Source organism: Panthera pardus, unplaced genomic scaffold (assembly GCF_024362965.1).
Source record: "Panthera pardus isolate Hobbes unplaced genomic scaffold, ASM2436296v1 HiC_scaffold_27, whole genome shotgun sequence".
In the NCBI taxonomy this organism is placed as follows: domain Eukaryota; kingdom Metazoa; phylum Chordata; class Mammalia; order Carnivora; family Felidae; genus Panthera; species Panthera pardus.
Window position 1 is genome coordinate 96,092,243 of NW_026526843.1, and position 15,865 is coordinate 96,108,107.

Sequence of the window (15,865 nt, forward strand, 5' to 3'; positions counted from 1 at the left end):
ACATTTCTGGACATTTAGATATTTTTAGACAAAGATTTTCTGTAGAATAAAAAATTCAGAGAAAAATTACAATTCAGTGCAAAAAAGTTTCTTATATAGATAAAAACAAAGCTAAAGCATTTGTAGATAACTAGCTAGCAACCTTTTCTTTGATTCCAAATAGCTAAATGAATACACTTTGCTCTTGCCATTTAATGAAAATTCTAAAGGAAGAAGAACTGTGTCCTAATACAACAAGATAAAAAAAGTGTTGTTGAATCAAGTGTTGTAAAAAGCAATATTAAGGAAATACTTTTATCTGAACTAAGCTGAAGATGAAAAGAAAATAATTAAGTTGGGACTTCCCCCAAGAATATGAATGCAGAATGTGAAGTTCAACTGTGTGGGTGCTGAAGCATTAGATGCTGGCTGCTTTAGTCTACGTACTATTCCAAGTGAGCAGATGCAATTATTTAATGCTAATTTTTTATCTTAATACCATAGCATAGGAAATTGCTAATGGGGGGGGGGGGAGGATCCTGGAGTTACTTAGGAACTAGCTCAAAGAGAAACACTTAATTGGAGTTAAAGATGATGGCAGAACACATAGTCATTTAGCAAGTACTCTATAGAGAGGTTCTCGCCTTAGTCAGAGGAAAATCAAGGGTTCAGATCAGGGAACGTGGATGATAAAGAAGGAGGTGGATTAATAATGATGATAATAATAGCTAACATTTCATGAGCATTTACTCTGTATCAGGCACTGTGTTATTTATTGTCTTATTATTTATTTATTTGTTTATTGTCTTATTTTATCCCAAACAAAACTCATCTACCCCATTCATGGATGAAGAAATTGAGGACTAAAGATGTAATGTAACTTTGGTAAGGTGGTATTTCCATTGAACACTGGAGCAGGATTTGAACCCGAGGTGTATGGTATTGGAGTAATACCGACCTGGATTTGTATCTTTTCTTTACCAAAGAATCATTTTATAAATTTAGACAAATTTTTAACTGCTCTGTGTGTTATTTTTCTTATCTGTAAAATGGGAATAAAGACAAAACCTATGTATAATGCTATTATACATAGCATAGTATAGCATAGTAAAGAATCACCGGGGTAATGTATGTGACAGGCACAGAGTTAAGTACTTAGTAAACAGTTATATACTTAGTAAACAGTGATGTTCCTATTGATTTTCTTTTTAATGAACAAGCAGAGGAGGTGCAGAGAGAGAGGGAGACAGAAGATCTGAAGCCAGCACTGTGCTGACAGCAGAGAGCCCAATGTGGGGCTCAAACTCCCAAACCTCAAGATCATGATCCAAAGTAAAGTTCGATGTTTAACGGACTGAGCCACCCAAGTGACCTGATATTCCTATTTCTTGATGACATGAAGTGAGAATAACAGCCTAAAAGAGTCTCCAAGAACTTTTGCTGTCAGGTTGACACAAACTCATCAGGCCTTCCTGAGGCAACAATTAAATTTAACTGTTTTGTGAAAATAATAAACTTTTAAGTTAAGTTAATAAAAAAAATCCAAAAGATATAAATTAGTGTTAGATTAATATGTCAAAAGTTAATGGAAAATACCTAGGAAATTTAAAACTGCTTCTGAATGTCTATCATAAATTTACATGCAGATTTTTGCCTGTTGATTTTAGCCATTGGCATACAAATGATCCTAGAGAAAAATAACTGAATAAAACGTGTAAACTGCTATTCTTTTCTAAGGTACATTCTTTAAATGTGGACTGAGAGTCCTGGAATTCCTATATGATAGTCCTTCTGGTGGGAACAGATTGGACTAATAAATGAGAATCATTCTTTTAAATAGTTTGCTGGGCCCTTTCTTAAAAAATAAGCTGCACACCTACAGTGAGTAAAAATAATTGACATTTGGAAATTCTTTCCACTGTTTAGGGATCCAGTACCTTTTAGATCTGGTAGAATGTCTCTATAAAGAAATCAAGGAGACTTGCATCTTTTTGTATCTCAATTAAGGTAAACGAAAATGTCACTGTATTTAATCGTGGACCCACAATTTCTACCTCAGAAAAAAGTTAAAAAAAAAAGTTTAGAGTATAGAGTACTCCCACCCTTTGGTGAAGTATTTTCTGTGTTTTCTCTACAGAAAATTGTCTATGGCCCAGAACATTTCATCGCTGACACCTGGTCCTTCAGTGAGGTAAGCAACTCTGGGGATCAAAAATGTTGTGACTTAAATATTCTCACCTTCACACAGGGACATTTAATGGAGTATAGACAATACTTGGATATTGCTTTTTATGGATTAGATTCAGGATAAAGACTGTAACTTTAACTGGTCTTGGCATCCTGAAATGTCAACCTCTTTATGATTACAGAGAATCAGCATATAGACTGGTACAAAGAGAATAAAAGAAATTAAAAAAAAGCATCCCCAAACCTTGAAAATACTTAGTTTTTTATACTGGTGCAAAAAGAGAAGTCGGGATGGATGAAACCTAAGTCCCAGCAGACTTGATTTCTTTTTTTTTTTTTTTTTTTTAATTTTTTTTTTAACGTTTATTTATTTTTGAGACAGAGAAAGACAGAGCATGAACGGGGGAGAGGCAGAGAGAGAGGGAGACACAGAATCGGAAGCAGGCTCCAGGCTCTGAGCCATCGGCCCAGAGCCTGACGCGGGGCTCAAACTCACGGAGTGTGAGATCGTGACCTGAGCCGAAGTCGGACGCTTAACCGACTGAGCCACCCAGGTGCCCCTAGACTTGATTTCAATACGGTGTGGAGGTCACTTTACTGTTGTGTCAGACAAAGAAGAAAACAATCTAGTAGCTACAAAAGAAAATAAATGGGTTGTAAGGTTTCAATATCAGAATAAAATAAGAAAATATTTAGTATAGTTAGTGTGAAATGAAAATATAGGGAGCTGTTCGTTTTAAAGGGCTACCTCGTGGGGCGCCTAGTGTCTCAGTCAGTTAAACGACCAACTTTTGGCTCAGGTCATGATTTCACACTAGGTTAGTTGGAGCCCCAGGTCTGGCTCTGTGCTGAAAGCTCAGAGCCTGGAGCCTGCTTGGGATTCTGCATCTCTCTCTCTCTCTCTGCCTCTCCCCTGCTTGTGTTCTCTCTCTCTCTCTCTCTTAAAAATAAATAAACATTAAAAACTTTTTTAAAAATTTTTTAAAAAATTAAAAAAGGGCTTCCTCCCAAGGACTCACATGACCTACGTTTTTTCTGGCCAAACAACAAGTATTCATATGAAACAATGTGCACATAATATCATAGGTTTCTAGGGTTGCTGTAGCAAAGTACCACAAACCTAATGGCTTAAACAGAGATTTTTCTCTGACAGTTCTGGAGGCTAGAAGTATTGAGATGAGGACAGTGGCAGGGCTGTTTTCATCTGAAGACTGTGAGGAAAAATCTGTTCCATTCTACTTCCCTCGCTTCTGGTGCTCTTCTCCCAGTTTTTGGTGTCCCTAGGCTTGTAAAATCATCACCCAGATCTCTGTCCTTGTCTTCATATGTGTTCTTCCCTGTACGTTTGTCCCTGTATTCAAATTTCCCCTTTTTATAAGGACTCCAGTCATATGGAATGAGCTCTAATGACCTCATTTTAACATGATTACCTCTGCAAAGGTCCTACCTCCAAATAAGGTTGCATTCTGAGGTAGTGGACAATAGGATTCCAATATATCTTTTTGTGGGAGGGGGAAACAATTCAACCCAGAACACCTTGAGACCTAGCTGGTGCTATTTCTAGGGAGACTTGAAAATCAGTATGGTCCAGGACATCCAGTTATTTTCAGAAAGCATAGATAGTTTTAGAACTGAATAAGAGAGAATTGAACAATTTAGAGGCATTGACAAGGCCACATTGGAAATTAATCCCCTATCAAGGGCCTTATTCTATAATACCAAAGGAAAAACTCCTTCAGTGGTAAGGTTGGATAAGGCTCTAAAATTGGATTGTGAAACAATCTGAATGGAGGTTTTGTTACATTTGATTGGGATTTTAGGGAAGTCTGGGCCCCTTACATTATTACAAGATCTTTATATCAAACTTTATTTCAGAAGGTTAAAATAATGTGTTGAACTATTGTCTGAGAAGTTTACAGTCTAGACAGTTGAGATTTGGAGGTAATTATCATAAGCTGGTAATGTAGTCTTTTCCCTCTCCTTTTGTCTTAAAAAAAGGTCTGCTACACACTGAACATCTTATGAGTCAAAAAGGACCAAAAACCATTTAAAAAATTATTTGTTTGCATGCTAAATAATGCAAAGAAGCCAGCTGAAGGTATTTCCACTGGATAAATGATGAAAAGCTGAGCATCTAAATAAATAGATGAATTAAAACAGAGATAGCCAATTGCAATAGTCAGGTCTTTAAATGGATCTATGACTTCATGATAAGTTTCTTTTATTATTATTATTATTGAGGTATAATTGACATACATTATAGTAGTTTCAGGTATACTGCATAATTTAATATTTACATATATTGTGAAATGATCGCCACAGTAAATCTAGTTAATATCCATCACCATACATGGTTACAGAATTTTTTTCCTGTGATGAGAACTTTTACGATCTACTCTCTTAGCAACATTCAATATGCAATACAATATTATTAACTATAGCCACCATGCTGTAAGTTACATTCCCATGGTTTATTTATTTTATAACTGGAAGTTTGTACCTTTTGACTGTGTCATTCATTTGTCCCATTCCCCTCCTCCCCACCTCTGGCAGCCATCAATCTGTTCTTTGTGTCTATGAGTTTGTTTGTTTTTTAGATTCCACATATAAGTGAGATCATACAGTATGATCTCTTTTTCTGACTTCTTCACTCAACATAATGCCCCCGAGTCCATCCATGTTGTTGCAAATGACAGATTTCCTCTGCTTTTCAGGGCTGAATAATATTGCATTGTATATATATACCACATTTTCTTTATCCATTTATCTGGACACTTGGGTTGTTTTCATATCTCAGCTATTGTGAATAATGCTGCAATGAACACAGGGCACAAATATCTTTTCAAATTAGTGTTTTTATCTTCTTTGGATAAAAACCCAGAAGTGGAATTGCTGGATTATGTGGTGGTTCTATTTTTAATTTTTTTTGAGGAAACTTCATACTGTTTTATTCAACAAATGCACCAATTCAGGAGTGCCTGGGTGGCTCAGTTGGTTAAGCTTCCAACTTCCAGCTTCCAGCTCAGGTCATGATCTCACAGTTCATGGGTTCGGGCCCTGCATACGGCTCAGTGCTGACAGCTCAGAGCCTGGAACTTACTTCTGATTCTGTGTTTCCCTCTCTCTCTGCCCCTCCCCAGTTGTGCTCTGTCTCTCTCTCTCTCTCTCCCTCTCTCTCTCTCTCTCTCTCTCAAAAATAAATAAACATTAAAAAATTAAAAAAAAATAAATGCACCAATTCATATTCCCACCAATAGTGCAACAGTGGATGTTCCTCCATGTCCTCACCAACACCTAGTTTTTTATTGTTAGGTTGTGGTTTTTTGATAATAGCCATTGTAAGAGCTGTGAGATAATATCTCATTATGGTTTGATTTCCACTTCCCTGATGAGTAGTGATGCTGAGCATCTTTTCATGTGTCTATTGACAATCTGTATATCTTCTTTAGAAAAATGTCTGTTCAGGTCCTCTGCCCATTTTTTAACTAGATTGTTTTTTTCTGCTATTGAATTGTATGAATTCTGTATATATTTTGGATATTAACCCCTTGTCAGATACATGAATTGTAATTATCTTCTCCCCTTCAGTATATTGCCTTTTCATTTTGTTGGTGGTTTCCTTTGCTGTGCAGAACTTCTTAGTTTGATGTAGTCCCACTTGTTTATTTTAGCCTTTGTTGTCTTTGCTTTTGGTGTCAAAAAAAGAATTATTACCAAGACTGATGGAAAAGAGCTTACTGCCTATTTTTCTTCTAGGAGTTTTATGGTTCCAGGTCTTACATTCAAGTCTTTAATTCATTTTTAGTTAGTTTTTGTGTATGGGGTAAGATAGTAGTCCAGTTTCATTCTTTTGTATGTGGCTGTCCAGTTTTCCTAACACTATTTATTGAAGAGACTCTCCTTTGTCCGTTGTATAGTCTTGCCTTCTTTGTCATAAATTAATTGAGCATATAAGCCTGGGTTTGTTTCTTGGCTTTTGATTCTGTTCCATTGTTGTATCTCCATGTTGAGGTACATTCCCTTTATGCCCACTTAATTGAGTTTTTTATTGTAAATAGGTGTTGAATTTTGTCAAATGTTTTTTCTGCATCTGTTGAAATGATCATGTGATTTTTATCCTTCATCTTCTTAATGTGGTATATCACATTGATGGATTTGTCGATGTTGAACCATCTTTGCATCCGTGGAATAAATCCCACTTGAATACATTGTATGATTCTTTTTATATATTGTTGAATTTGGTTGCTAATATTTTGTTGGGAAATTTTGCATCTGTGCTCATCAGGGATATTGGCCAATAATGTTCTTTCTTTTTTTTTTTTCTTTCCTGTGGTGTCCTGGTGATTCTTTTTGAAGTAAGTTCCACACCCATCATTGAGTTTCAACTCATGACCCTGGAATCAAAAGTTGCATTCCTTAGGGGCGTCTGGGTTGTTCACTTGGTTAAGCATCCAACTTTGGCTCAGGTAATGATCTCAGAGTTCAAGGTTTTGAGCCCCATGGTGGGCTCTGTGCTGAAAGCTCAGAGCCTGGAGCCTGCTTCAGATTCTGTATCTCCCTTGTTCTCTGTGCCCCTCCCCGACTCATGCTCTTTCTCTCTCTCTCTTTAAAAAAATAAATGTTAAAAAAATAAAAAAAAAAGAGTTACATACTTTACTGACTGAGCCAGCCAGCTGCCCCGATGATGATTTTTAAAAGAGACAAGATATTCTACAAAATATCAAGCAAATTTACTATATTGATGACACCACAGTTATCAAATCTGGTGAACATGAACTACAAGTTCCCTATATTCCATAACTAAAATGTGTTCCACAGAATAAGGGGTACATCCCACACAAATTCAAGACTCAAACACTTTGGTAGACTTGAGGGATTCAGTAGTCTATGGCATACTACAGCATCTCCTCTAAGGAAAAGGAATTTCCCATGTCACCACTAATGAAAGACTTCATACCTGGTGGGCTTATTTGGATTTTGGAGGCAGCATGTATCACATTTGGGAATACTGCCCTGACTTATTTTGAATGATCTGGAAGTCTATCAGTTTTCAATGGGATCCAGAGACAGTGAGGACTCTGCTTCAGGTACAGGATCTGGTTGTAAGCAGTCCTGCTACATGAGCCATATGATCCAGTGGACCCAATCGTACCAGATGTATATGGGATATATACATTTCCTTGATAACATATATCAGAGAGATGTGGTGAATTTCTAGAATAATTCTATTCCTTCTTTTGCAGAGAATGAATCTCTATTTGAAAAATCACCTATAGGAAAGATAGAGTAATTGACCATGGAACACCAAATAAGTAAGCAATCTTATGTATACATCCAAAGGTGACTGTTCTCTGCTTTACAAAACACATGTCAAACTACTGTCCCATGGTCCAAATCTAGCTTTTCACTTGTTGATGCAAATAATTTTTTATTAGAATGCAGCCATACACATTCATTTACAGATGGTCTATGGCTGCTTTCATTCTACACCACCAGTTGGTTAATTGCAACAGAAATCTTATGTCGCACATAGTCTAAAATATTTACTCTCTGGCTCTTTATAGGAAAAAAAAAATAGCTGGTCCCAGTACTAAGGCATAAGGTCAGGCAATGTAATCATGATCCATTGTAATGTTGAATTTTCCATTCTGGACTTAGATTGAGAAAAATAAGAATACCCATGAACAAGTAGTGGAAACTCCCATGGCCCCTACCTTTACAGTGCTGATGCTTCTTCTTCAACCCACACCTATTGCTTTGAAAAAGATAGGTTAGGTGGGTTATTTAAACATTTGTTGGAGAATAAATTACTTTAGCCTGGTTCATAGGATGTGAATGTATCATGGGAGTGGGTACATGACAAGTTGATATTTTTGTCTGGCATAAATTTCAACTAGATGGCATCCACCACAAAAAAGTTAGTCAAAAACCAGGTGAACAGTGTGATTCACCCTACTTCACTTGATCCTTCCTTTGCACAGTGGGTACTAGTCATGAAAACAAAGGTGGAGGCTTTGCATTAGTTCTAAAGCATGAGCTTCCTCCCAGCATAGCTCATATAACTTCTACTGCTCCTGAGGGCCCAATCTGTGGGCAGAAGAGATTTTTACTGGGTCTTTGATAAGATAAACTATTCCTCAAGGAGATCAGTTGGATACTTGTTGGTAGGTAGCTTATAGATCTCATCCTCCTTGCAGGGGTCACTGGTTAATCTTTATCCAAGTTCATACATAATCCAGAAATGAATTTGGCTTTTCTGCCTGAGTGTTTTGTACCAGCATCACAATGTGAAAGTTTATGTAATCCCTTAGTTATTGATATGGTACACTATTCAACATCGTGTTGGACAAAAGGAAAGAAAAAAGGTGCATGAATAGGCTCATGATCATGAGATTTACAAGTTGTACTATGTGGCTATCACCCAGATGCAGCTGATATGATATAATATTGCATAGAATAGTGGCTTATTTGTGGTCCAGTTAAAGTCACCAACCCAGAGACAACAATCTGGATTTTTGAGTGCTTTCCTTCAGGCCATGGTGTATGCATTGAACTAATGGCTAATAACGGATGATGTGGCCTCAATAATTTGAATAAATATGTTTAGGAACCAAGGAGTGGAAGTAAGAGTGTTCACAGTCAACATCACCTTCAATACGTACCTGAAGAATTTGTGCTTCTCATATTCACATACTCAAGCTATGCTGAGCTAGTGACTTTGAGTTCTGGGGGCAGGGAATATTTCATTCAGGGGATTCAGTGAGTTATTTTGTACTTGAATATGATTAACGCTTGACCTTTAGAGCTTTTTAAAATTTTATTTATTTTACAGAGAGAGAAAGCAAGCTAGGGAGAGGGGCAGAGGGAGAGAGAATCTTAAGCAGGCTCCACGCTCATCGCAGAGCCTAATTCAAGGCTAGATCACATGACCCTGGGATCATGACCTGAGCCGAAATGAAAAGGTAGACACTCAATTGACTGAGTGTCAATTGAGGGCCACCCAGGCACCCCTAGAGTTTTTGTTTTTCTTTGTTTGTTTGCAGTAAACCACAGATGCAAGAAAGGATTTACTGTCCTGGCTAAGTTAATTGACCTTGATAACCATTAGGACCAAAGTCTGCTAATACACAATGGAGGCAAATAGTATTATATCTGAAATCTTGGGATTCGCTGAAGCATATCTGAGCATTCCCTCTTGCTAGAGTGGGATAAGGTGTCCTTCTGCCGTATCAAAAGTCCTGCACCTCTATAGCTTCCATCACACATTTCTTCTGGATTTTCTAAGCCAATGTTTCATTTCCCTTTGTTCTTCATAGCCACATTTATTAAGTAAATTGTGAGTTTATACCTTCAATGCACTGCTTTAATCAAGTTTATTTTCTTATGGAAATCTTCAACTCTTGAGGTGTTAGCAGCATTTGACACTATTTACCAATCTCTTCTTCCTAAACAGTTTTTATTGGGTTTTCCCTATATCCAAATCTTCTGGATTGTTTCTCCTTGTTTTTGCCCAGTACCCAGCACAAAACAAGCATGCTATAAAATATTAAATAAATGTATAGATTATGCCATTTGGTTATTAATGATATAATCATTTACATGTTTTTTTCTGCTCCACATAAAGCATTATTCATCTAAGGGAGGAGTTAAGATGGTGGAGAAATAGGGGGACCCTGGGCTTTCCTCATCCCTCAAACACGGCTGTATTGAGGTCATATCACTCGGTATACCCATGAAATCGATCTGTGGAGTAGCAGAAGGATCTCCACGGTTGGAGAGAGACAGCCTGGTGGGTACAGGTGAATTTAAGGGAATTGGGGGAGAGAAAAATGGCACTACCATAGAGGAGAGGGAACCCTTTCTGTGGGAAGACAAAAGGGAGAGAAAGAGAGAGGGGTTGAGAAAGTGGGTCATTGAGTTTGCATAAGAGGAAAACCCCTCTAGACCACAGACTGGGGTTGAGAAGTACTGAGTGTCACAGATGTATTTTACAAACAGCATTTGGAGTTTAACTCTGAAGTTTTGGAAGTGTACCACGTTCTCCAGAGCAGAGCTCTGGTCCCAGAGTGCATAATATGGTGTAGGGATATCCGGGGTGACTGGGAGAGAAATTACGCTTCCTGGAGTGTTTTTGAAGGAGGGTACATTGCCTCCCTAAGGATAAAAGACCTTCAGGCACCAGCAAAAGGCCTTTCACTGGCAGGGAAAAAAGTGCACCCAGAGGGGGTATAACTTTTGCTGCTTTGAGTGGTGCTACACCATAGATTCAGCACACTGTGCAGGCATGGGACTGTTTTTCAGGGACAAGGGACTTGAGAAATAGGGTGGAGAGGCCCTACTCTGGAGGAGGGGAGAAGATCCATGTGGTACCCAGTCCTTTAGGGCTTCAGGTTTTGAATCACAGCCATGTTGCAAAGAAAAGACACAGGAGAGCTGTGGTGCAAGGGAAGCTGACTGCCCTCGCTCTTCTGTGAGGGCTGCCTGGACAGCAGGGTTGTTAAGATCCCTGGTCCAGGGACGAGACATTGGGGTGGTGCCATTTTCCCCCCAACACTAACACTCTGGGAGAGCACACAGTGGCCCCAGTGGAGACAGGACCCACTTACAACAAACCCAGCCCCCCTGTCCCTGGCAACTGCTTATTTAGTGGGAAAACATGGACCCTGAGCCAACACAGCTCACCATGATCAAGTGGAATTTATTCCTGGGCTGCAGGGCTGGTTCAGTATTTTAAAATCGATCAACATCACATAGCACATTAATAAAAGAAAGGATAAGAACCACATGGTCCTCTCAAAAGATGCAGAAAAAGTGTTTGACAAAATACAGCATCCTGTTTTTATAAAAACCCTGAAGAAAGTAGGGATAGAAGGAACATACCTCAACATCATAAAGGATATACATGAAAGACTCACAGCTAATATCATCCTCAATGGGGGAAAAACTGAGGGCTTTCCCCCTAAGCACAGGAACATGACAGGGATGTTCACTCTCACCACTGTTGTTCAATATAGTACTGGAACTCATAGCCTCAGCAGACAACAAAAAGAAAAGGCCTACAAATGGGCCAGAAAGAAGTCAAACTTTCACTCTTCACAGATGATGTGATACTTTGTGTGGAAAACCCAAAAGACTCCACCAGAAAACTGCTAGAACTGATACATAAATTCAGTAAAGTCACAGTATATAAAATTAACATGCAGATATTGGTTGCATTTCTATACACCAATAATGAAGCGGCAGAAAGAGAAATCAAGGAATTGATCCCATTTATAATTGCACCAAAAACCATAAAATACCTAGCAATAAACCTAACCATAGAAGTAAAAGATCTATATGCTGAAAACTACACAAAGCTTATGAAAGAAAATGAAGAAGACACAAAGAAATGGAAAAACATTCCATGCTCATGGATTGGAAGAACAAATATTGTTAAAATGTCAATACTACCCAAAGCAATCTACACATTCAGTGCAATCCCTATCATAATACCAACAGCATTCTTCAGAAAGCTAGAACAAACAATTCTAAAATTTCTATGGAACCAGAAAAGACCCTGAATAGCCAAAGCAATCCTGAAAAAGAAAAAAGAAAAAAAAAAAAAAACTGGAGACATCACAAGTCTAGACTTGAAGTTGTATTACAAAACTGTAATAATCAAAACAGTATGGTACTGGCACAATAACAGACACATAGATCAATGGAACAGAATAGAGAACCCAGAAATGGACCCACAAATGTATGGCCAACTAATCTTCAACAAAGCAGGAAAGAATGTCCAATGAAAAAAGACAGTCTCTTCATCAATTGGAGCTGGGAAAACTGGACAATGACATGTAGAAGAATGAGACTGTACCCCTTTCTTACACCATACACAAAAATAAATTCAAAATGGATGAAAGACCTAAATGTGAGACAGAAAACCATCAGAATCCTACAGGAGAAAACAGGCAGCAACCTTTTTGAACTCAGCCACAGCAACCTCCTACTAGACATGTGTCTGGAGGTAAAGGAAACAAAAGAAAAAATGAACTATTGGGACCTCATCAAAATAAAAAGCTTCTGAACAGAAGCTTGAAACAATCAACAAAACCAAAATGCAACCAACAGAATGGGAGAAGATATTTGCAAATGACATATCACATCCAGAATCTATAAAGAACTTATCAAACTCAACACCCCCCCAAAAAATAATCCAGTGAAGAAAATAGGCAGAAGACGTGAATAGATACTTTTCCAAAGAAGATATCCAGATGGCTAACAGATGCATGACAAGGATGCTCAACATACTCATCATCAAGGAAATACAAGTCAAAATCATAATGAGATACCACCTCACACTTGTCAGAATGGCTAGAATTAATACCTCAGCAACAACAGATGTTGGCGAGGATGAGGAGAATGGGGAACCCTCTTTCACTGCTGGTGGGAATGCAAACTGGTAGAGCCACTCTGGAGAGCAGTATGGAGGTTTCTCAAAATATTAAAATTAGGTGGGGTTCTGGCTCAGTCGGTTAAGTGTCTGACTCTTGGTTTCAACTCAGGTCATGATCTCACAGTTTGTGAGTTCAAGCCCCACATCAGGCTCTGCTGACAGTGCAGAGCTTGCCTGTGGTTCTCTCTTTCCCTCTCTCTCAGCCCCTCCCCTGCTTGTTTTCTCTCTCTCTCTCTCTCTCTCTCTCTCTCAAAATAAATAAACTTAAAAAATAAAATTAGAGCTACCCTATCACCCAGCAATAGCACTACTAGGTATTTATCCAAAGGATACAAAAATACTGATTTGAAGGGGCACATGCACCCCAATATTTATAGTAGCACTATCAACAATAACCAAATTATGGAAAGATCCCAAATGTCCATCGACCGGTGAATGGATAAAGAGGTTGTGGTACATATATTCAATGGAATATTCCTCGGTGACCAAAAAGAATGAAATCTTACCATTTGTAACAACATGGATTAAACTACAGTGTACTATGCTAAGCGAAATAAGTCAGTCAGAGAAAGACAAATATCACATGATTTCACTCATATGTGGAATTTAAGAAACAGAACAGATGAACATAGGGGAAAAGAAGGAAAAATAAGATAAAAACAGAGAGAGGGCAAATCATAAGAGACTCTTCTATGCAAAGAGCAAAGTGAAGGTTGACAAAGGCAGGTGGGTGGGGGATGGGTGAAAAGGGTGATGGGCATTAAGGACGGCCCTTGTTGCGAAAAGCACTGGGGGTTATATGTGAGTGATGAATCACTGAGTTCTACTCCTGAAACCAATACTGCACTGTATGCTAACCAGCTTGAATTTAGATAAATACACTTTTTTACAAAGATGAAAAAAAAAGCATTATTCATCTATATCCTCATTGGAATCCTTATGGATAGGATGGAAAAGAATTCAAATGATTCCATGGGGATATCTAAAAATTCATAGATGCACACATTTAGTCACAAGAATTTATTCGTATCAAATTTTTTAGCTAAGTCACCAGCCCATATATTTCTACATGATCGAATAATTCTGATATCTGTTTAAAATTAGTAGGACATTCGTCCTGCATTTTTTAACTTTCTAAGCTATAGACTTATCTCTGTAACTGCAATTAGTCATAAAGAAAGTAGTATTTGAATGGGATACAACAAACTGCATCACTTTTAACGGTCTGTGTATACATAAAGATGGAAACATAATATACATTTAAGTACAATTTATAATCTTGCAGATATCCTCTTTTCATTCTTTCAAACACAGAATTTTATCTTCTGTAGAAAAGTCTATAAACCCCACAGAGATTACAAATTGAGTACAATGAACTGAATTTTCTGAGAAACTGTTAAGATCCTTTCATGTTAATAGCAAAGCAGCAACTGAAAATGGCTCTCCACCAGCACAGATTGTGGTGTTCCACTTCTCCTCTGTTCTATAAACAATACATTAACAACCATTTGCTATAAAAGACCTAAACATATTTTTAAAACAATGGCCTGGAAACTTTGGGAGGAACACCATGGGAAGCCTCTAAGGCTACCTTTAGCGGTGAGATAATAGGCTACCAGCATCCCACAGCAACAAAAAGCAGCCCAGCATGTAACTTATGGTCTAATTTGATCATAGAGATGGAGGAGCATGCATTTCTGAACCAGATCCCAGAAAATGAAGCGTTTATGGAAATAACCACATTGATTCTGAGAGAAATTTGTGTTTTTTACAAGATGTGTCTTTTCAGGTTAGTGATACTCAACACTTATCAAATAACTAACTATAGCATTAAACTAATGGGGCATTTACTTCAGAGCATGGTTTTGTTAATAAATTCAGATGACTTGTGATTAAGCCTCAAGAAGCAACAGGGATACACCTTATCCAAGGATTGACCTAGAAGCAAAAATGAAATAATATAAACACAAATTTCCAACAGGCATGTCATTCCAGCTATTAGCACAAAGAACCAAGAGGCCTTCCAAGATGAATGAATCCAAGTCCAGAAAATATGACCTCTAGGACATAACTTTATAATGAATTTCCTCCAAAATGTTTGGCTTGGTCTAATGTAGTCAGGAAAGTAAGTCAAAATCTGTTCAAAAGCTCTTCTCATAGATTTTTCTGTCCTTTGGAACCTATATTCTGTAATTTAGAAGCACAAAAATCTTTTCAAGTCACTGCATAGTTTGAATTTGCTTATCTCTATAATGTAAATCTGGATCTTATTCTAATACACAAAACACTTGTTTTATTAAAAGATAGAGGTGAGATTCGTCAATGTCTTAGAAGACAATTTAACAATTTTTATGTTTATCCTAAGGAGGATGGAGTTAATAATAATAATAAACAATGTTTACAAAACATTTTATGCCAAACATTAGGCTGAGTTACATGGATTGCCTTGTTTAACTTTTACAACCTTATAAAATACGTACAATTATTAGTTCTTTTACAGGTGAGAAAAGAAAGAGTCATTAATGTTAAGTAACTTGCGTAAGGTCAGATAACCAGTGAGTGGTCAAGTGTAGTTTGAATCTGGGCTATTTGAGTCTACAACCCACAATCTTTTTTTTTTTTTTACGTATTATTATTATTATTATTATTATTATGAGAGAGAGAGAATGAGAGAGAATCCCAAGCAGGCTCCACGCTGTCAGCTCAGAGCCCAGTGTAGGGCTCAGTCCCACAAACCATGAGATCATGACCTGAGCCAAAATCAGGAGTCAGACTCTTAACCAACTAAGCCACCCAGGTGCCCCCACAACCCACACTCTTTTTTTTTTAATTTTTTTAACATTTATTTATTTTTGAGACAGAAAGAGACAGAGCATGAGTGGGGAGGGGCAGAGAGAGAGGGAGACAGAATCTGAAGAAGGCTCCAGGCTCTGAGCTGTCAGCACAGAGCCCGATGTGGGGCTTGAACTCACAGACCATGAGATCAGGATCTGAGCTGATGTCAGATGCTCAAGCAACTGAGCCACCCAGGCTCCCCCTCCCTCCCCCACTCCCCCGGTCCACAACCCACACTCTTAACAGCTTTATTAAACATTTCTAATACACTTTCTTACATATGGAATATTCCACACACACAAAAAAAAACTTGTAAAAAATTTTGTATTAGAATCTGTCTCTTCAAAATGTCTATTGTCTTAAGGGGCACCTGGGTGGCTCAATTGGTTAGGCGTCCCACTTCGGTTCAGTTCATGGTCTCACGGTTCA